This window comes from Bos taurus, chromosome 13, assembly GCF_002263795.3.
Source record: "Bos taurus isolate L1 Dominette 01449 registration number 42190680 breed Hereford chromosome 13, ARS-UCD2.0, whole genome shotgun sequence".
Lineage (NCBI taxonomy): Eukaryota > Metazoa > Chordata > Mammalia > Artiodactyla > Bovidae > Bos > Bos taurus.
The window spans coordinates 76,090,707-76,112,757 of record NC_037340.1 but is presented as its reverse complement, the minus strand read 5'-3'; the positions used below and the strand labels follow the sequence as shown (position 1 = coordinate 76,112,757).

Sequence of the window (22,051 nt, the reverse complement as noted above, 5' to 3'; positions counted from 1 at the left end):
CTTACTGTATTAAGTGTCCTGTGACTACTGTAATGAATTACCACAAACAACAGGATAGTCTCTTGAAGTTCTCCAGGCTCAGTGTCCAAAAAGGACATGGCATGACTGGGCCACACTCTTCCTGGAGGCTCCAAGGGAGACCTGCTCCACCCTCGCCTAGCTTCTGGTGTTGCCAGCACTCCCTGGCATTAAGAAAGTGGTACTTTCTTAAAGGTCAGTTGCAAAGTGCAATCTGAAACCCTATCAATGAACTTTCATACCGTTACATTAAAATACTAACTTACACTCTGAAAAAACTTTTACCCATGCATGATTCTGCAACATCAAATATTATCATTTGGATAATACTGGTTCGCTGAATAAGCAGATTTTCAAATACTGATACATTATACAAAATCAAAAACTCCACCACATTAATATCACCACCCATCTCATTCATAAAGTCTTTGAGTACTGAGAAGCTGTCACAGTCATGGTGACAGATTCAAAATTAACTTAATTTCTACTTGAAAACTCCAGCTTTATCACTGTCAACAAATACTCTCAGATGCTTTCTTTAAAGTTATAGGTTCACCTTGCTCAGCTTTAAGAAACTGTCTGCCAAATCCCCAAATTCCAAAGCCATAGTTTTAGTCATTCTTTCAAGTAAAAATTATATTTCATGAAAAAAAGTGGCCTGTTCAGTATAAAAGCCAATCACACATGTGTTCTTCCCCAAGACAACCATCCTACTTTGGTAGGCAGAAGTGTTTTTTGCGTATTTTCCATTCTCACTAAAAGAATGTTAAAAATACAGTACTCAACTGTCAAGATTTAATGAAATGAGCAAATTTTGTTCCTTCATCAAAGACAATCCCAAGTGATAAAGAACTGGAGTTTATGTGAGGTTTTTCTTTGTTTCTTTTCCTTTAAGTCTGAGCACAGAGGAGTGAAAAATGTAATTGACTACCAGTAGTCTGGTAGTGCCACTGCCTTGATTCATGCTACGACACCAGCAGTTTTATGCATCACTGCTTTTGTACCATCAGTGCATGAACAGGATGAAAATGGAAAATATATTACTATGCTGCTGCTGCTAAGTCGCTTCAGTGGTGTCCGACTCTGTGCGACCCCATAGACGGCAGCCCACCAGGCTCCCCCGTCCCTGGGATTCTCCAGGCAAGAACACTGGAGTGGGTTGCCATTGCCTTCTCCAATGCATGAAAGTGAAAAGTAAAACTGAAGTTGCTCAGTCATGTCCGACCCTCAGCGACCCCATGGACTGCAGCCCACCAGGCTCCTCCACCCATGGGATTTTCCAGGCAAGAGTACTGGAGTGAGGTGCCATTGCCTTCTCCGAATGATTTCTGAATGCAACACAAATAAGCTATGAGTGCTAGAGACAGGGAAAGGGGGACACACAAAGTGCATCACAAAAGAGAAACTTCCCACTCAAGATACAAATTATAAACTAAACTTACCAAGTGGATTTAAAAATTGAACTAAGAAAGATGGCCAAGAAATTGCACTGATTCCAAAAGATGAATTAACCACCCAATAAAATCTTCAAATAAGTTTAAAATAAATGATTACAATCCTTAATAAGACAATCAACAGCCATGAAAATATAATACATATAGAGCAACAATGTTCTAAAAAGAAAAAATATAAAACTTCATAAATTATTAAGTATAAAAAAGATGGTACTACCCATTATCTGAGCACCAAATATCGGAACTCTGAATAGATGTGGTTAGCATGGGATGCTTAAGCCCACATTTTAAACAAAACTCAATAGACTAGGATTAATTCTTAGACCAGACACCACACACATAATCACTGAATTGGGGCAGGGTGCGGGGACTGATGAATCCAACCAGAAGGCAGCACAGTGAAGTAAAAAAGGGAAAGAACACAGATTTGATCCAAGCCCCAATACGGTATTTGCCAAATTTAAATCTCTGCATCTTAATGTTCTTTTCTTGAGAGTGGATATTCACCTTTACAAGGTTGCTGAAAGAAGTTTAAAAAAAAAAAAAAATCACACATTAAAAAAAAAAAAAAAAAAAGCTCAGTGGTGGGCAAATGGTAGGCCTGAAAGATGGCTCCCACAAGAATCTTATGATTTACAGACAGAATCAAAATTATTTTAAAGAGAGAATAATTATAAAATAACTACCTCTACAACTCAAATAAATTCAGGAAACAATGTATTTGTGTGTTTTCCAACTCCAATATTAGCAAAATAGACTTAAACAAATCTAAACCTTGGGACCTAACAGAATATTAGAGATGTCATTTGAGAAGCACTAAATTCTCAAAGATGCTAAAAATATAGTTTTGGTAGTGGTCTTAAACTGCTCTTATGTAAACAACTCAAATATTTTCCTTAAACTTCTCTGATACTATACATTTCCCTGTCAAAATAGTTCGTTGAAACAGAATCTTTTATTAGAAAGGACACTTGGGTTGCAATTTAAGGACAATTTCTTCTTTGAAAAATCATGTTAAAATTCATAATTAATTTCACTGCAATTTTTAAAAAATATAAAGACACTGGCAATTTAACTAGCCTAAATTTAAAATCCCATTCATTACTCATCATTCTTAATAAAATGCCTTCCTTTTCAACTGCTGAAAGAAAAAAAGAAAAGGACAAAACTCAGGCTTCTTATATTTCAAATGGAATTGGGAGTTACTTTAGTAATAAAATGCCTACAATTTACATGGTACCTTTACACATAACAGGCTTATCAAAAGCCAAAATATAAACTCTAATATACACAAAAATTTTATTTCAACTTATTTCCCAGGGCTTAGAAATCAAAGACCTCATACTACTAAATCAAGTCTAGAAATGAAAAGACAGTAGGATTATAGCTGTGCATGGCCAATTTATCTTCTGAAGTCAAAGCATGTCTCCTGTTACCTTGCAGCAAGTCAATGTGATCTGCATGTCAACATATCCAAGGGTTGCAGTATCTGAAACCTGCATCAACCATAAAGGTGTTATTTTAATTAACAAGCTTGCCAACACATTATGAACTCTGGAGTTCTAAAGTTCTTTTAAATTATTATCACAATCTCATTTTAAAGAAAACTTTAAAAGGCTAAGAACAAGATTAAGAATCATCCAATTCCAATTCTATTTATGGTCACCCTCCAATGAAACAACTAGCTCTATAAAAATCTTTTTAAACCAAGAACAATATGCTTGCAGTCGATGTAGCAAAAATAAAGATTCTATAGGGCTGTTTCTACATGAGGGGCAAATTTTATAGTAGGGCAATGAAAGTAATGACAAACCACACATTATGTAACAGGAGTGTTACCTGGAAAACATTAGGTTCATTTTTACTTGGAATGATTTTTCAACTATGAAAGACAAAATTTTATGGAGGTGAATTAAATGCCCTATACTTCTGATCTTTAGGTTGACTGTGGACTCACATAGCATGAGCTTAATATGTGAAGTTCATTAAAGATTGATACATGATGGAAAATATATTTAAATCTTAGGAACATATGCTGAGCATGTGTACACATGCAAAGCTTTCAAAGTTTTTAAAATGTGAAAATGAGCTCCTGTTATCCTTGATAAATGTCAGCTGTCATACACTCATATCCAATACATACTATTTTTCACAAAGCAGAGTACCAGAAAAGGCAATTTTGAATCCACCAGCTGTATGTAATGGTTATACACAGAAAATTCTACTCAAGGTCAGAAGTTTATAGGTTTTCAATATCAACTTCAAAATAATGCAGGCTTTACATGTTAAAAATTACAGATTCCAAACATATTCTTTTGAAAACAGAGTAATAAAAAAGTAACTACTTTAAGAGTTTGGCACATGAGAGACAGGACCACTGATAACTGATATAAACTGGATTATTTGTATTTCTGGATCACTGAGCTGATATTTAGGCCAATTATAGTCTTAATTAAGCTACAAAATTAAGTACTACAAGATCTGTATTACCAATCTGATGACTTTATGTCTATATTTTCCAACTCTAATAAAACTGTCCCTTTAACAAACCCTGACTGTGAACAATTACTACAACCTTACCTCCATTCACTTTTACCAAGAGCAGAAAAATATCGATTACACTAGTAGAGCAATTTAGATAGTTTGTTATTTGTGCCAAAGATGGATATTATAGCCTTAAGAGTTTTCTCTACATATTCAGAAAGCTTCATCCTTAAAAGCGAACCAGTTTAAGCAGTTTTTCACTTTAATAATAGAACAAAACTATTAATAGGTATTTTCTTTTTAAAGTTTTTCTGTATAGTATGTGACCTATGCTAAAAAAAAAAAAAATACTATCTTTGAAAAGTAAATTGCTCTTTCACCAACATTAAATTCAAACTAAGCTTTCAAAATTATAAACACATCGATATTCTCCTATGTATCATAAAACTAGTGACGTCCGCATTTTAAATGCATCATTCGTCATCAGTCATCACTGCACAGAAAGAGTCTCTTAAAAGCTTAAAACCTAAAAAAATAAAAAAGGAGTGAGGGACCTAGTGTGGTCAAATTATCTCAAGTAAAATAACTTTCACTTTTCCACTTAAAACTACAGCACTTCATCAGCCCAAGAGAGCAGATCCACCAAATTATGGCTTTCTTAGTATCTTCTAATTGGACTTATAAGCTTGAATGCAAAAAACTGATTTCTGGATGTATAACGGCAAAATATCCATAAGTAACTTACAAGCATTTAATGGACATATAGAAAAGTGCAGATGGATTTGGGTATGATTTTGAATTCTTTTTTGAATAAAGTCTTTTGACATAAACTTTCCTGACAAATGAAGATATGGGGCTGGAATTAACATTAACTCTATAATTTCAGGCCAACTACTCTAACAAAGACCAAGGTTTTTTAAAAATTGAGGTGAGTTTAATTAACATGTTATTTTTGAATCTCAGAAAAGTTTGAGATACACAGCACACTTTCTGAAGTCAGTGCCATTAGGAAAGTACCCATATTTTCCCATAAAATTCCTTTATGGCATCACAGAACTCTTACTATTCCTGAATACATCAGCTATATTCTCTAACAGCTTCATTAAGATACGATTCATTAAGATATGATAAACCACTGTTAAGCAAATATCCTCCAATTAAAAATAAAAAATATCAACAGCAAGAATTTTACAAAGATAAAATTCATATACCACACGCTTAAAATACACAATTCCATGGCTTAAAGCACAGAGCTGCACAACTGTCACCACTGTCAATTTCAGAACATTTTATTACTGCAGAAAGAAACCCCTCAGCTGTCACTCCCCTAATGCTTCCATACCCACCACCCACACAACTTCTCTGACCCCCTCACCCTAGGCAACCACTAACCTATTTTCTGTCTCTATGGATTTACCTATTCTGGACAGTTCATACAAGTGGGATCATACAGTACCTAGTCCTCTGTGACTGGCTTAGCCTGCAGGTCTATCTGTGTTGTGGCATCTAACAGCGCTTCATTTTACAGATATGTATTCATCCAGTCCTCAGTTGATGGACATGAGGTTGTTTCCACTTTTCGGCTAACATGAACACTGTGACCGTGAACATTAAGTTTCTAATGTGGCCACCTACATAAGAATCCTCTGAAGACTGCTAGTAAACAGGAAAGAGGCAGGGTCTTTAACAATTTTTCAGTGGAACCACTTGTGCAATCTTAAGTATGATGAACATGCTAAGGGCTCGAAAGGTAAAAGTGGACAACATGCAGGAACAGATGGGACGTAAGGATCGAGACGGACACTCTAAAAAGCAAATCAGAGTATTAAAATCAAAATCACTAACAGAAATAAAGAATGCTGTCCATGGACAGAGCTGCTTGGTGAGAGGAGTGCAACCAGTGAGGCTGAATACACACACATACTTTTTCTTTCTCTCCCTCACTCTTTTTCTCTCTCTTCCAAAATGAAAATACAAAGAGGAAAAGAGACAGAATATTCAGGAAACGTGGAACAATTACAAAATAATACACACATAAGGGGACTGCCATTTATATGAAATTCAAGAAAAGGAAAACTGTAGTGACTTAAAGCAGCCCAGTGGCCACCAGTTACCAGGAGAGAGGACAGACTGCAGAGGGGCACAAAGGAACTTCAGGGGGAGGCAGGAGTGTCTTCCGTCATAATTGAGACAATGGTTACACTGGCCAAAACTCAAACTGTAAATGGAAGGTTGGTGAATTTTATTGTTTGCAAATTATACTTTAATGAAGTTGTTTAAAACCTTGCAGTACATACTGCCAATCCTGTGATAAGTGATAAATGACGTGTATGAAATGAAGTAGCTAATGAAACAGGGCTAGTTCGATAAGAAAATTTACTTTTTTCTAAAGAAATTCCCCATTAAAAGTAAATTTATTACATCAGCAGTTAAAAATCAAGTTTATCTTTTAAAACTTTAGAGTAATAACAAGTCTCTCTGCAACAAGTGACATGTATTAAAATGTTCACTGAAATATCATTCATACATCAAGAACTAGAGAAAACTAATGTTCAATCCCAAATGTAAAAAATTCTAATAAAGCCATATGAAAGACTACCATATAGTAGCAGAAAAAATAAATAAATTATATATAACATGGTAGAATCTTAAAAGCAAACAAAAGTTAAAAAAACAAGTACACTACATTCCTTATATTTTTGTAAAGCTAAAAGACAAAACTGAACATTGTTCAGGAACACATATATGTGTGGCTTTTCAAACTTTTTTGAAAGCAACTGCAACTAAAGGAAACTGTTACTTCTGGGATCCAGGCAGAATGAATTCAGGGAGAAACACAGAGGGAACGGGCACACCTAACAACCTTCCGGCTCTTAAATTCAAGGAGTAGGTTCACAGGTGTTCATCAAAGTATACTTTATAACTCACAAATAATATATACTCTTGCTCATATAAAATACTGCATATTTTAATGTTAAATTTTAAAAACCATGTGGACAAATACTTAATCTAACATTTGAGCTAGATCCTGTGTTGAGTGTATTTCATCTACTACTCAATCCCCACTACAGTTGTCCTCTGATACAGAGAACAGATGAAAGTATAGAATTCAACTTTATTCCTTTTAATAAGAAAACAGGGAAGTAATAACCCACTCAAGGTCAAATATTTAGTAAGTGATGGAGCTAGAAATTAAACCCAGGTCTTGCCAATGTCAGAGCCCAAGCCCTTAAATATTTCCACTCATCCCCTTAAAAATCCCCCAAAACCTTAAAACTTATGACATCAAATACTCTAGTCCTTTTTTCATGGAATCTCTGAGTTTAACTACACCATTTACAGCTGTTTCAACAACAGACTTTCAATAGAACTGGCCCATCTGAAATCCTGAATAAGAAGTTACTGTTTTCCAGCCACATTCACTAGAAGTTCCTACCATTCTTTATAAAAAGAAAATAGTGAAGAAGTATGGCCTTTACCAGGTTGGTCATCACCAAGTACCATAGATTCTCGACCCACCCCTATGCACATCACTTTAAAAAACAATTTTAAATATCTTCATCTTACTGATAGTTTCATCTCCTAATCTAACCATCATTCATTTACACTGAGTAGGGGAGAAGCAGTTCACTTAAACTGTTTGGTTTTTAAATAATAGTTGCTTTACAGATTTCCTTGAGTTTAATTCATTTTAACTATAAGACATAAAAAACACAGTTTATAATTAAAACTGTTATCTTTAAACTCCAGTAATTCAATATCAAACTAAACTGAAGGACAGAGACAAATACAGTTCTCACAACTTAGAACATCATTCATATGCAATACTTTTTCTAAATATCAAGATTCTCAGGACTTCTGCCGGAACTTTAGAAACTACAATATTATTAATAAAATATGATATGAAAGCATGTGATAATTATCCTGGCCTTGGCAATATTTTCATTCCTCTATCCAACTATACAGTGTTTTAATTTTAACAAAGATGACATAAAAATCAGTTTCAGAAATCTACACGAAATATATCCATTAACTGAGGTTGTATTCAAAAAGTTAATTTCCAAGACCATGAATAATATCACAGCCTAAACTCCAGAAAGTCATGATGTTAGAATTTCTATAGTTAAAGTTGAATTTTTCTGTTGAATAACCACAGGCTTACTTTCAATGCTGGAGTAATGTCATCTGTAAGTTTCTAAGGTATTACTGACTTCAGTGATACTTACATTTTTCTATTAAAAATCATTTTTAAACCACAAATAAGAACTTACCTTTAATTTCTGCAACTGTATTAATGTTTAAGCAGTATCCTCTACCTCCTCAGCATGAATATTTAAAAAGACTGCAACCTACTACAATATAAAGTTCACAAATTATACAAAGAAAAGGTCGAAAGTTTGCAAAGAATCAAGATGTAAGTTCTAACTTCAGTTACATCACAAACTAGTTATACAACTTTGATAAACCCATTGGCTTAAGCCCTTTACAACGCTGGGTTGTAAGAACAAGGTTGAAACAGAAAAATATTTTCTTACTGAATATCACTCAGACTGGAGAAGAAATAAAGTAATTGAACTTAAAGGGTTATCAAAACTACCCATCTGAAGAATGGAAGGAAAACAACTTGAAGACAAATGGAAAGGACAAGTGAGAAATAGCAAATGGTCTATCAAATATGTCAACTAGAGCCCCAGAAGTGAGACTGAAGCAAAAACAAAAAACCTCACGAAATAATGGCCAAAACTTCCCCAAACTTGATGAAAACACCAGTCTGCACACTGAAGTTCAGTTAATCCCAAGAATAAATACAAAGAAAACCAAACCTAAGTACATTATAGTCCAACTATTTAAATTCAAACATCTTGCCTTTCAAGAGAAAATTTTCAAAGTAGTCACAAGAAAAAAAGACCTTAAGACCATATATACAGAGGAACAAAGATAAAAATTACCTTCTTAGAAGCAATCAGACAACAAGATCTTTAGAGTGCTGAAGCAACTGACACAAAATTTTATATACAGGGAATCCTTCAAAAATGAATGTGAAATAAACATTTTCACCTAAGTAAAATCTGTGACAATTAGTCTCAAATACTTTAGGGACTAAAAGTACTCCTTCAGGCCAACGATTAAGAACATCAGATGAAAACTCCTGTCCATAACAATGAATGAAGGACATCCAAAATGTCTTCCTGCCAAATGGTGGCTTGGCTTTCCTCTGCTGTTTGCCTTGAAGTCTAAGATTCTCATGGAAGAGATAACAAACCTAAATATTTTATGAAATAAATTCTGGGTGACAGACTACTGACCTAAGGTAACTTACACAATTTTACAACTGTACTGGAAGATAAACTAAGTCAAAATTTCTAGGTCCCTTTATACACCTAAGTGGATGATGTCTTCAAAGCAGACTGCAAAAAAAAAAAAAAGATTAAGCGAAACAGATTTACACAGGACTGAATAAACTAGTGAAGTTTTAACTGCGGTTATTTGTTTTAGAATATTATTGTTTGGTATTATGTTTTCTAGTGGGTTCTATAAAGAAGCCCTTTTTCTTTCTCTTCTGTATCTAGCCCTCAATTTAATAAATTACACTTACGTACTCTAAAAGCATTCTATGTGGCACCTGATTCGATGTCCTCAAATTGCAGGGGAAAAAACAGAAACATAAAAACTGAGTCTCTCTACTTTTCATGTCAATATTATTAATTGCATAGGTTTAATAAAAATCTGTCAACCCATTTATCAGGATAATTGGATAATCAAGTCTGCATCTTGAATGTCATAATTGAGAATAATTCTCATTTAGCCAGGCATGACAAGCCCATCATTAACAAATAATGACTTCACTTTATAAGTCAATACCTACAGGCCTGGTACCTATTCTTTGCTTATAGGGACCAGCCTCAAAAGTAGGCCAGAGACTCAGTAAATCTGATGTACTGGGAGGAGAGACAATTCATTCACATTTATAAGTCCTGCAAATGAAACCTAGTCGAGTTTGTTGAGACTGGTTGCCTAGTCTCAAGATACGAGAATAAAAGAGACTTTAGAAATGCAAGTCTATATTCCTTAGGAAAACTTCCAGAGAAATTAATCCTCTGGTCTCAGAAACTGTTCAATAAAATACTCTGGCAGTCCAATAGTTAAGACATCACATTTCCATGGCCGGAGACCCAGGTTCAATCCCTGGTCAGAGAGCTAAGACCCTGCATGCTGCACAGCACAGCCCCAAAAATAAATAAATAAAACAGCAATCAAAGAAGTTTCTATGGTTAAAGATATCTTTTTGCTCCTTTTGGCACAGCATGAGAAGAGCCTTTTTTTTTTTTTTTTTAAATTAACTCAAGAATCAACTGTGGGCTTCCAATTTAGGTCAAGAGAGAATAATGAGACTCATCAACTCATTTATGTTGATAAACTAAACAAACTATATTCAAATATCAGAGAACAAACAGTGAGAAATTGTGGTCCCTGAGATTAAGAAAACAACTGGGCATGAGGGGAGAAGGAACAACATGGTAACATGAGCCCTACCATCAGCCAGGCTTCCTTCTAGGAGGCAGTTTTTCCAGATCACAACAGAGGGATGAAGAACTCAAACAGAGCCCAGCAATCTTGCAGAATGGACAAGATAATAACCAGAATTCAGAATGGTCAAGCTGGATAGATATTGCAGGACAGTTTCTCAGAGAGACTGACAAGACTGCAGGGACTAACAAACATATCCTGAGATTTGTACCAAAATCCTGGCTCAGATGGTAAAGCATCTGCCTGCAATGCGGAAGACAAGGTTCAATCCCTGGGTCTGGAAGATCCCCTGGAGAAGGAAATGGCAACCCACTCCAGTACCCTTGCCGGAAAATTCCATGGACGGAGAAGCCTGGTAGGCTACAGTCCATGAGACTGCAAAGAGTTGGACACGGCTGAGCAACTTCACTTTCAGAGAAATCATGACAAAGAAGAAAAAGTTGAAACACTCACACCACCTCTTTCAAGCCTTACTATAAAGCTGCACTGGATTGATGGGCATAAGGATTGATGAATCAATGGAACAGAATAAAGACCAGAAATAGATTCCGACTATGCTGCTAAGTCACTTCAGTCGTGTCCAACTCTGTGTGACCCCACAGACGGCAGCCCACTAGGCTCCTCTGTCCCTGGGATTCTCCAGGCAAGAACACTGGAGTGGGTTGCCATTTCCTTCTCCAATGCATGTAAGTGAAAAGTGAAAGTAAAGTCGGCTAGTCGTGCCCGACTCTTAGCGACCCCATGGACTGCAGCCTACCAGGCTCCTCCATCCATGAGATTTTCCAGGCAAGAGTACTGGAGTGGGTTGCCATTGCCTTCTCCGAGATTCCGACTATATATATATATATGTGTGTGTGTGTGTGTATATATATATATATATATATATATAAATGGCTTCCCAGGTGGCTCACTGGTAAAGAATCTGCCTGCCAATGCAGAAGACACAGGTTCAATCCCTGGTTCGAGAAGATCTGCTGCAGGAGAAAATGGCAACCTACTCATTATCCTTGCTTGGAAAATTCCTTGGACAGAAGAGCCTGGCGGTTTCAGTCCATGAAGTAGCAGAGTCAGACACAACTGAGGACACACATGTACACACACACAGAAAGTAGCAAAGAGTAGGACACAACTGAGAATGCACATACACACACACACACATACGGAGTAGCAAAGGGTTGTGCACAACTGAGCACACATGTACACACATACACCCACACACACAATTAAAATGCAACACAATGGAAAAAGGAGTCTTCAACAAATAGCCATGGAACAGAATGTCAATGTTTTTAAAAACTTATCCTCAATCCTTTCTTCACACAACATGCAAATATTAAATCAAAATGGATCACAGACCTAAAGATAAAGTTATAGAACTTCTACAACAAAGGAGAAAAATCTTCATCAACTCATTAATAGGCAGAGATCTCTTCACACACTAAAAAACGATTACTCATAAGCAAAAAAAAAATTTATTTTATTCAAAATGCCTATATTCTCAAAAAAAAAAAATTCAAGAATATGAAAAGGGAGACCAAAGAAAGACCAGAAGAAAATACTCTCAAAATATATCTGAAAAGAATCTGTACTCAGAAAAATTTAAGTCATACAATAAGAAAACAAACCACCCAATTTAAGAAATCCACAAAATTTGAACAGACGCTTCATAAAGAGATATAAGTGGAACTTGAACTCTCATAAACTGCAAGTGGAATATAAAATGGTATAGCCACTTTAGAAAACAGTTTCAATTTCTCATAAAGATAAGCACACACTTAACATAAGACAATTACACTCCTGGGTATTTACTCAAGAGGGAAAAAAATCTAAACAAAAACTTGCACTTAAATATTCCTAGAAGCTTTATTCATAGAAGCCAAAAACAGGAAGCCCAATGGAATACTTCTCAGCAATAAAAATAAACTACTGATACACTTAATCATGTGGATGCAGCTAAAAACCACTCAGTAGAATGTATACAGTATGAGAGGGGGAAATAGGCTCTCTCACACATGACTGGTGTGAATCCATATGGCATAATGCTTATGGAGGGTAATTAGACAACATCTAACAAAAACTACATATACATTTACCCTCCAACCTAGTAATCTTACTTCTAAGAATGTATCCTGAAGGTATATCCCCCCAAGAATATGAAAATATATTTTCACAAGGTTATTCATTGCAGCAACATTTTTAACTGCAAAATACTGGAAACAACCTAGGTACTACCCACACAGAGGAAACTGACGGAATAGCCTATGGTGTGTGCACATAATGAAACGATGCTGCTGCTGCTGCTGCTCAGTCCTGTCCAACCCATGGCCACTCTTTGGACTGTAGCCTGCCAGGCTCCTCTATCCGTGAGATTTTTCAGGCAAGAACACTAGAGTGAGTTGCCATTTCCTCCTCCAAGGGATCTTCCCAACCCAGTGACTCAACTTGAATCTCCTGCACTGCAGGTAGACTCTTTTACTGGTGAGCAATTGGGGAAGGAAAAAAAAAAAAACCATACATATATCTGCTTGTCATTACAAAAAGAAAATACAGGAAAACACTCTAGAAAACACTGAAGGTGGCTTCCTCTGAGAAATGGGGAAAATGAGGGTGGAAAAGATACAGAGGGAATGTGTATCTTTTGTGTAATTTTGACCTTTGAAAATGTATTCATATTCTACATAATCAACATAAAACCAGAATCAGAATGAGGAGGAGCATTTTAAAACAAACTGAAACTCAAGCACACAAATAAATAAACCTCATTTCGTTTCAAACAAATATCACAACTACATCATGCAGAAACTAAGGTGGGAAACAAAAACGGGGAGGGAAGGGAAGGTAGGATGAGGGAGGACTAATTCAAGTATTTTAAAAATATAGCATCTTACACCCGAAAATCAACCACTAACACAACACTGTAAATCAACTACTAACCTCCAATAAAAATTTAAAAATGAAAAAATTTTAAATACAAATATGTAAGTCAAAAAAATGAATATAGGATTTCCTCTCAGTCCTGGGCAAAACTATATACAAGTTCCCCACTCACTTTGTTTACTGTAATTAAATGGGCAAAGCAAATCTGAAATGATTTTAGATATATTATAGGACAGACCAAATGAGTAAATGTACTATGTTGGGAACCAAGGCTCTCGTGGTATAAAAATGGACATAAAAATATAAAGTGAGAGGTGCAAAGAAAAAACCCTGCAGATGTGGAGGGAAACTGGACATACTGACATCAAAACATGATTTATAAACTACATAGATGCATGTTGCTATGTGTGTGTGTACATGAACAAGCATGTTTATGTATATACATGTACAAACATGCATTTATTTCCTAGCTGTGTCCACTGAAGGGGTCAAGAAGAGAAGACAATCTAGGAGCAACAAGGACACCTACCAAGGATCTTGGTCTCTAATACTATTTCCCACAAGGACACAGGAGCATGATGAAAGAGCTCCACTGGAAACGGAATGAGAAAATGACCATTTTGGAAGCATGACTGTAAAAAATTAGATCAGACAAGAATCATCAATGAATGCTAAATCTAGGGCAAACTGTGATGAGAATCATGGTATTGGCATTGTCTCCCCCATCACTGCTTAAAGAAGGGGAAGAAACTCTAACAGCAGAGAAATCAGGCAACACATTGGCCAAATGATCACAATTAACATCCCAATGAGGGACAGAAGACATCCTGTGCCTCCAGAAGTTGTACATCTTTCTCGGGTATCACATCACCTATGCAGTATCCCAGCCAAGAACAAATAGCCTCATTCTAACCCTGTTTCAAACAGAAAATGAAGAACATTCTAATAAGGGAGGGGAACGGTTGCAGTCTTCAAAAATGTCAATGTCATACCAGACAAAGAAGAGGCTGGGGAAATATTCCAGGAAAAAGAAGGCTAAAGAAAAATAATAACTACACGTAGTACCTGAGCTTAGACTCATTTCCATTACAAGAAGCAAGGGAGACTGCTGGGAGAGACTTTATTAGGTCAACTGACAAAACTGGAAGATGGACAACAGGTCTATATTAACATCCATTTATGAAGCTGATAACCGTACAATGGTTGTATGAGAGAATGCCCTATTCGTAGGAAATAAAGCAGAAGTATTAGAGGAAAGAAACACATTCTATGGAACATAACCCTCATATAATTCAAAAAAGAGAGGAAAGAGTAAGAGCCCACATAAATGCAAATAATAAAACCAGAGAGTGAATCTGACTAAGGATATCTAGATAATTCTTTATCTATTTTTTAACTTTTGTAAACTGGAAATTTCCAAATAAAGTTTTGTTTTTTAAGATAAATACTATGGAGATAGTTCTCTACTATGTTCAGAATATAATGGGTGTATCCCATAATTAACTGAAGGATTTTATTGGGAAATAGCACGAGTTGAAACTGGAGGCCTAGATAAAGTATCAGATAAAGGACTGTTTCAAATGTAAGCGAGAGGAGTTTGTATTTTTTTTCTGTAAGCCAGGAACAGTCGTACAAAGCTCATAACAGAAGAGAGACTTGATTAAAGGGATATACTGAAGATATACTGAAGCAAATTTTCAAGTGGGTTGAAACAGTATAGATAAGAAGCAGTAAAGGGACATTTCAAACACAAGCATGAAATTACGGGGTCTTGGCCTAGGAAGCTAAGATTGGTAACAGAAAGTTCACCGAATAGAGGAGACATGAAAATAGAAAACCAGATAAGGCTTGTTTACTAAAAATATCAAAGGGGGTAGGATTCAAAGATGACTCAGATTTCAAGCCCAGCCAACCAAGAGAATAATAATGTTACTAACAAAAAGAAACTGAACCACCTAAGCAAGGCGTAAGTGCTTTCGTGGCTATTAGACAGTTTTTTCATTCTCATTTTTCCTATCCTGATGCAATAACAAAAGTTAGGAGAGGAGTCAGTTGAAATGTTACACACCAGCACAAGCAATCTGTGGAAACTAGCCTCCGAAAGGTGAAACAGTCAAAATGGATGGAGCTGATTCCGATTTTAAGTGCCATTAAAATATTCACACATAAGAAGAAGAGGGCTGATGGCAGCATCTCATGTTAAACTGTAACATACTCCTTCCCTCCAAATTTATATTTGTATATAGAATATACATATATATTAACTTATTCCAAGACCCTTCATTCAACTAACAGTATGATTAAAGAGGACAACGTAACATATAAAACAAGCTTAAAATGAAATCATAAAATCACAAAGTGTGTAGTATCTTCAGAAGGTGAAGTCAGAAAATTACAAAGGATCCAAAGGAAAACTGAATTACCTGGCTAGCCAGTCAAATGCTGTTCAAGCAGTTTATGTTTGTTTTTATTGGTCTCTGACTCCACTGTTCAGCAAGTATTTTGATCCTGAGGACAAAAACAAATAAAAAAAAGGGTATTGATTTTTATTGCCCTTTCTGAATATAAATATTATTATTAGTCACACACAAGTTAACTTTTCCCACCTTTCCCGTCCCTGGACATAAGAAACAAAACTAACAAAAAGTTACCAAGTATGAAGCCTCTTCCTAGGAATTTGAACTTGATGCCTTATTTTGCCATATATTACTACTTCTGTTTAAAAAAAAAAAAATTAGGCAGGGCATACACAATACAATCCGTCACAGTTTGTAAACATGGATAATGCAAAGTAGTGATGAAGGAGACTAGCCCAAGTTCTGAAGAGTGATGAAACCAGATGGGTAATCTGAACTTCGGATGTTCCCCCCCAAGTCCAAAGGGAATGCTCAACAAATTAACAATTTAAAACAATATAAATATCCTGTAAGAATCTAATTAAATCCTCAAGTCCAAAAAAGATAAATACCCACCAGATAGATAGATAAAGCAACCAAGGAAAAGGGAGAAAGAAAAAAAAAGTACTGGATATTTTCTTCCCCTTTAGGAAAGGATACATCATTTCATTCACCAAAAAAAAAAAAAAATTATTTTAAACAGGAGACAGGTAAATGAAGGACAGTTCTTCAAAATAAACTTCAATAAATATGAGAGCATACAGAACTGCAGACTTCTGCACTTGAGGAAATGTGGAGCAGGCTCTAGTCCAACAAAAAAGTGAGCCAATAAAAACATTCACTCTCACCTTACGATTTTCCAAATGAGACAAAGCACACTCTGACTACCACTAATTCTAGAGCTATCTGTAGATTCAACAACCATAGCTAAGCTCTTAAGTTAATAGCATTTGTGCTGGAACTGGCAGGTCTGCTGAGAAAGGATGGAAGGAAAAATGATACACTCACAAGTTCCAAGTAACAAACACATCACAGTCATGGCCAATCCACATAGTAGATAGGAGACAACCAACCACAATCTAGGTGCATGATGTGAAGGATCTGTTGCACTTTTGAAATTCAAATTAAAGGTGAGGAACAGGGGGATGAGGGTTGAGGGCAGAAGGATATCACATCATAACGTTGTTGACGAAGGGAGAAGAAAATCTAGGTAATATATAAGTGGCATGCAATTAAAGTTATAAGAGGAACTGCTGTATCTAGTACCGTGTCTACTAATAATCACAGTAGTCTCCAGCTTATCACTGAGACAATGCCAAAAGTTAGCTAGTTCTTGGACCGCATCTTCCAATCCACAATAGTACATATAGGTTCTTAACATAATAGCTAAAGAGCAGAAGCTTCAGAGCCCACCAGATCTAGAGCCAACCAACTCCTAGCTCTTTCACTTACTGGTCTGGTAACCCTGGGTCAATGTAAGACATCTTTGAGCCTTAGATTTCTCATCTTAAAATAGGTATCACAACTCATAAGGTTCTTGTGACAATTAAGTGAAAATGCTTAAATTACTTACTGCTGCTGCTAAGTCGCTTCAGTCGTGTCCGACTCTGTGCGACCCCATAGATGGCAGCCCACCAGGCTCCCCCGTCCCTGGGATTCTCCAGGCAAGAACACTGGAGTGGGTTGCCATTTCCTTCTCCAATGCATGAAAGTGAAAAGTGAAAGTGAAGTCACTCAGTCGTGTCTGACTCTTAGCGACCCCATGGACTGCAGCCATGGGATTTTCTGTCCATGGGATTTTCCAGGCAAGAGTACTGGAGATTGCCTTCTCCAAAATTACTTACTAGTAGCTAGTATATACAAGCTCAATAAATAAAAACAATTATTAGCCAAACAAGACTATCTGACACATAGTATAACAAGAGTTTCTAAGCACACTGAAATAAAAAACAGGAGAAAACACAAACAACTTTGGTTTTTAAATGAATTGAGCTTCCCTGGTAGCTCAGTCGGTAAAGAATCCTACTGCAATGCAGAAGACCCTGGTTCAATTCCTGGGTTGGGAAGATCTGCTGGAGAAGGGATAGACTACCCACTCCAGTATTCCTGGGCTTCCCTGATGGCTCAGGTGGAAAAGAATTCACCTGCAATGTAGGAGACCTAGGTTCCACCCCTGGGTTGGGATCCCCTGGAGAAGGGAAAAGGCTACTCACTCCAGTATTCTGACCTGGAGAATTCCAAGGACTGTATGTATAGTCCATGGGGTTGCAAAGAGTCAGACATGACTGAGCGACTTTAATTCATTAATTCACTCAATTCAATGTTTTATAACTTGAATTTTTATATTTAATTTAACTAGAGGACAGTGGAGGGGGAAAAGGTAGGCAAAAGTCCTGTAAAGAAAGTTCAAGGTTTTCTGGCCCTAGTTTTAAATCAAATTTCATCTCAGAAATGGTTCTTTTGTACTTCCCTGGCAGTCTAGTGGCTAAGAATCCACCTGCCAATGGAAGGAACACGGGTTCAATCTCTAGTCTGGGAAGATTCCACGTGCCTCAGAGCAACTCGGCCAGTACACAACTACTGAGCTCGAGCTCTAGAGCCCGCGAGCCTCAAACATAAGAGAAGCCGCAGGACTGAGAAGCTCGCACATCCCCACCAAGCAGAGCCCCGCTAACCACAGCTAGAGAAAGCCTGCACGCAGCAATGCATGCCAGTGCTGCCAAAAATAAACAAATAAATGTAATTTTTAAAGAGAAATGGTTCTTTTGTTGCTGCTCCTTTTGAGAGGTAAGGAGGAGTTCATGGGGCGACATTAGTACTTAGAGAACAAGATAGGTGGGCAGGAAAAGGCATCTGAGTCAGAATGTACCTAATGACTGATCCAGGGAACAAGCACTGCTGCCTAATGTGAAAAGCTGGTGAGAGCGCCTACATTCATGCTCAAGCATTGCTGTACTGCCGATGAGAACTATCCGAAGGAGTACTGACACAGCCAATCTGTACCCCATAACCCCCAGAACATAAAGGAGTACCATCTAAAAAGTTCTCCTCTCCCAGGAAGTGTGCAGCTGGATTAGAGGCCCCCAAAGGCGATGGCACCCCACGCCGGTACTCTTGCCTGGAAAATCCCATGGACGGAGGAGCCTGGTGGGCTGCAGTCCATGGGGTCGCTAGGAGTCGGACACGACTGAGTGACTTCACTTTCACTTTTCACTTTCGTGCACTGGAGAAGGAAATGGCGACCCACTCCAGTGTTCTTGCCTGGAGAATCCCAGGGACCGGGGAGCCTGGTCTATGGGGTCACACAGAGTCAGACACGACTGAAGTGACTTACCAGCAAATAATCAGAGCAACGACTGGCTTGCTTACCAGCAAACTGCAAGGAGTAGGTAATCTAAAAAGTACTATCTACCAAGATCCTGTTAAGTATGGAACCGCTGGGACACTGCAGTTGACTAGTCTAGAATCAAGATTCTGAAAAGGCAACAGTCAGAGCAGATTTCCTAGGACTGTACTTTTTGTTTGTTTGTTTGTTTAGTCGCTAAGTTGTGTCTGATTCTTTTTGCGAGCGCGTGGTCTGTAGCCAACCAGGTTCCTATGTCTATGGGATTTCCCAGGCACTAATACTGGAATGGATTGTCACTTCCTTCTCCTAGGGATCTTCCTGACCCAGGGGCTGAACCCGTATATCCTGCATTGGCAGGTGGATTCTATACCATTGAGCCACCAGGGAAGCCCCAATTTGTCTACTAGAATTAACATAAAGGTGACCGATGAGATCCACATTATCAAAACCTGCATCACTAGAAAGCTACTGGGGGCTTGGGAAGATCAAACTGAGCTTTGTTAATAAGAGCTAGTCTGAGAAGATGTGCCTCGAGGCCAGAACAAAGAATCAAACTGGGGGAGGGGAGCTGAGAGGAAAATCCAAACTACAGAATGCTGATGCTGGGAAACACCAACTGACAGAGAGAGGCCACTGAATATTATGAACGTGTTTTTCTTTTGCTATTGAGCACGGAAGGGGGCAAAGACTCTACTATTAATCATATTAAGCTCATTATTCTCTCCATGCTGCTGCAGGCAGGGCTCCCAGGGACTCCCTCCTCAGTTTCCTAAAATCATAGATGGAGATGGGGAACCACCATCTTTGGGAAAAGCCAGCTGTTGCCCACTCGTCTTTAAAGCGATACACAATCAGTTTGTGCACCAATTAAACATCCCGTTTACTTAAAGATTACGTAATACTGGCACAAAGAACAGGGTTTTTTTGCAGTTGAGATTATTTATCAAACAATAAATATATCCTCTGTCAAAACTGTTAACACCAAATTTTACTTACAACAATCAACTACAACCAATCTAATCAAAGGGGAAAGAAAATTATATAAAAAGATGCTACTGTTTTTAAAGCTATATAAACTTCACAGAAAAAAAGAATTTTCTCTTTAAATGTATTAGTCCATTATTTCGTGTTCAAGTAAATAAGGAAAAATGTATTTGGTACCCAAGAGAATACTGGGAATACACTGACGACAAACTTTCAAAAATACCAGTCTTTCTGACAAGGGGAGTAGGAATTATTTCAAATTATAGCACATGCAGGCTTAGTAAAGTAAGGACAGGGTTAAAAAAAAAATACTTGACATGTATTACCACCCAGCCTATGATGTATATTAGAAAAGACCAAATTGATTTATAATAACTTATTCTGAATAGTCATTTAATAAGTTTTAATAAATGTTTAGTTCTACGTAGAATCAATCTGAAAATTTTAAAGAGGCAGTTAAAAAAGAAACTTTAGTTTCAGAAAACCTAGGTTTTGGAAGTTCAGATTCATAACCTTGGGGAAGGCATTTAATTCACTTAAATGTTTGCTCTGCACCCATCAGATGCCAGGTGCTGCACAGGCCCTCCAAAGTGTAAGCAAAATATGGTTCCTGCTATTAGGAAAGGAGTAGCAGGTACAAACAGCCACTATAGTTTCTGAAATGAAAACTAAGTTCCCTCAGTAAGTATCTGCTGAGCATCAACTCTGCCAGACACCAGGGATATAAGGAGGAACCAAAGACGAAGGCACAGTCTGACAACAGTGTCAATGGAGAGGGAAGCGGACGGTCCTGTGTGTTCACGGGTTTCTGTGGTGACTGTAAAGCACTGTTTACACGTGAATGGAAGACGAATCCAGGACCGTTTACCTCATTCAAGAAAAAAAAGCGGGGGGGGATTATTAACAAACTTTGAATGTACAGATAATTTCTGCAATTATTCTCCATAGTTAGAAATGAAATGCCAATTGAGTTTCTTTATAACAAAAGACAAAGGCAAAGAAGAAAAAAAAAACTTTTGTTAAAACATTAGGCATTTACGTAAAAATCAAAAGAGACATAGGAAACATTAATGGGGTATATAAAGGTTGCTGAATATGAAAGCTTTTTTTTTTATTTTATTTTATATGAAAGCTATTTTTAACTCAACACATTCAGGAAATCGTGCCATATATTTCGCTTACACTACGATACTATCCACTGATGAACAATGGCAGTAAATACGACCATTCTGCATTTTTAAAATTACCTTGAGATTAAGGAGAAAACTAAAAAATCCAGTTGGCAGACCAGTTTATTAACAAGCTCCCTATCTCTGGCTGAGTTGTAGCTAGTAATGACATGGTTGCTAAAACAGGCATGGAGCCAGCCGCTTGCTGGTGCTTGTTCTGCTTCCCTCTCCCCCCTCTCCTGGAAAAACCGCATGCAGTGTTGCACGATCATACAAAATAAATACAGGAAAGCGGGTGGGAGGGGTTGGGTGGAGAGGTGAGCTGAAGCTCTGGGCTCCACCAGTGGAAGGCGTTCCACAAGAATTGCTACAGGGTCAAAAGTTTACAGTGGTTTCAATTTCACCTTTTAGCAGCCAATCAGGAAACAGGGACTGAACGCTGACCCTCAGGCTGCAAATGAACATTAACTCATTGGCTACCAGGATTATATGTATTCCTTTTCTCTTAAGGCGTTCCTTTCTCCTTCTTAGGGGGGAATGGGGGGCATGGGAAGGTGGCAGCAGAGGAGGAGGCAAAGAACATTTTAAGTTCAAAGTGACAATTTTATTGAAGACCATGTATTTTAAAACAGGTATTTGAGTGGAGAAAAATGATCGAGTCATTTTCCTTGAAATTCTCCTGGAGTATCTAACAAACCAATTAATGATGTTGGTATTGAGACAAAGAGTGAACTTAGGCAGGTTACAGATAGATTTATCTCCATGAGGCTGCAATTCTAAGAACAAGTTACAATA

At 37.3% G+C, this 22,051-nt stretch overlaps 1 protein-coding gene across 11 annotated transcripts in view; it reads right to left on the bottom strand.

Moving 5' to 3' along the window:
• NCOA3 (nuclear receptor coactivator 3) overlaps positions 1-22,051 on the bottom strand; it is a 119,098-nt gene that overhangs the window by 43,077 nt on the left and 53,970 nt on the right. For 5 of the 11 annotated variants that reach the window (XM_059893070.1, XM_010811755.4, XM_025001295.2 and 2 more), the window contains one exon: positions 15,785-15,869. The exons of 2 other annotated variants lie outside the window; for them this stretch is intronic. The gene's annotated coding sequence lies outside the window, so the exon portion shown is untranslated. Of the gene's footprint in view, positions 1-2,908; positions 2,969-8,227; positions 8,309-15,784; positions 15,870-22,051 lie in introns of all 11 variants that reach the window. 4 more of the 11 variants (XM_025001296.2, XM_025001293.2, XM_025001291.2 and 1 more) reach the window with 3 other exon arrangements.